The sequence below is a fragment of the Crocodylus porosus genome, unplaced genomic scaffold (assembly GCF_001723895.1).
Source record: "Crocodylus porosus isolate Cpor-Errol unplaced genomic scaffold, CroPor_comp1, whole genome shotgun sequence".
In the NCBI taxonomy this organism is placed as follows: Eukaryota; Metazoa; Chordata; order Crocodylia; family Crocodylidae; genus Crocodylus; species Crocodylus porosus.
The window spans coordinates 19,054,879-19,056,985 of record NW_017728918.1 but is presented as its reverse complement, the minus strand read 5'-3'; positions in this window follow the sequence as shown (position 1 = coordinate 19,056,985).

Here is a 2,107-nt window from a genome sequence, read left to right as displayed (position 1 = left end):
CGTCAGGACCAGCTGATTTAAATATATCCAGTCGCTCCAGAAGTTCCCTTACAAGAACATATTACAAGAACATAGATTTTTTTTCTATTTTTTTTAATTATCTCCATAAGTTTTAACCAATAATGTTGTAAGTTAGATATATATATGTTAAATTACACCCTAATATTATTTCTATACCATCTTTTTTGTTCTTTATAAAAGTATTAACACATAATCGCCGAACATAATTTCAACAAGTGCTCAATTTAAACTCTGGACATAAAAGTTAGAGAGTTAACCACTGTGAAATATCCTCCTTTGGGAAATGCATATTAAATCAGGCATGATAATTAAAATAACTGGAGATAAACATGTTTTAATTTTTGTTGAGTAAGACAAAAGCTAAACAGTTAGAATAGAAAATACTTCAATAAGCCTGACATGAAAAATGATCTTGACAGAGTTTCATTGTTTCACTGCATCTGTTCAACCTTTATAATATGTTCCATAGTAGAGTGCTCTTCATAACAATATACTGATTTTTCCCCGGTTATCTTTCTCTTTCGATTCCCTAACTAAAAGAAAAGCATGAATTTGATATTTAACATGGATTTATCTCCTGCTAGGATGGGTAAAATCATGATGTATTCTTGTTAGGTGAGATTGACAAGTAGTTGATTACTTATGCAACATGTTTCAAAGCACAGAGAAGGAAGTTTGTGGGGAGGGTTGCTTTTTTGGGGTGGGGCAGTTGGCAGGGGAGCAATACCTATATTGTATCACCTGTATAGTTGGAAAAGATCTCATGAATGAAACATGTAACTGGTGTTCAATCCTTTACCTTAAATTTTATGGTTTTAGTGGCAATGACACACTAGGAATTCTAACTGAAATTTAGCTAAGTTTTTGTGGAGCTATGTCATTATAAGTTCTTCTGTGATCTTCTGATTATATTTCATTTATTCATCCAAACATAATAGAAAAACACTTACATCTAATAACATTCAGTACCAGTATATGGATTTTCCACTGTTTCTAGCATCTCATACAACTGAAATGTCTTTGCTCATTTTGATATATCTGTGAAAAATTCTAGTTATTTATCATTGTCTCGTGTTTCATCAGACCTGTTCACTTCTGGATTACTTATTCCTCTGGAATACTTTTATTAAGTATTTTTCAAGCAATGTAGTGACATCTAATTGACTATTTATGCCATCTTAAAATAGTTGACAACACTGTAGGTGCAGCTGACAGCACTGGCTATTACTAGAGTTATCTGATAGTTCTCATTATAAATCTCCATAATAAACTATTTGTGATGAAATTTCCCATGCTGAAAATCTGTTTTGGCTTAATTTTTTTTGGAAATTTTCTGCTCAAATGGTCATATTGTTTCTGAGAACTGAATTCAACACAATCACCCTGATTCTCTGTGGATATCTCCTAATGTAATCATTGACATCATTTAAAAGTAGGTTTAAAATTCTATCATTCTAAGCTGGTAACATGTCTGTGCTTATCTAGATTAGAAAAAAAATATTGATTAGAGTAGGTCAGTGGTGTCAAACATATAGCCTATGGGTAGCAGGCTGACCCCACATGCTAAGCCAGTCTAGCAGGAGCTAGACCCAGCACCACAGGCACTGTTCACAGCATGGGAGATCTGTCTGGGGAGTGTGCTTCATATGGCATCCACACCAGACTGATTCTGCACGCTGGCTCTGGGGCTCATCTGGATCAGGCTGTGTCAGAACCAGTGCACAGGGCTGGTCCAGCACAGGCATCACACACAGCATATGCCCCATGTCATCTCCCCATGCCACTTGCAGCATATCCCAGCCCCACTCTGGGGCTGACACTACCTGCAGCTAATGGGCTGGTCCCAGCACTGTACATGCTGCCCATGGTACAGGGGGCTAGCACAGGGCATGTACTGCATGCTGCAGCCTGCCAGGTCAGCCCTGCTTGTTGGCTGTGGCACAGCCTGGGATCTGATCCAGACCAGCCCCAGAGTCAGAGCTACATGAGTTAGACACCCCTAATTAGGTCACAAGTAGGTCAGGGTTAGATCAGAGTTCAGCCACTTTTCCTAGCCTAAATAAAACTTATATTTGTTCTACCATAT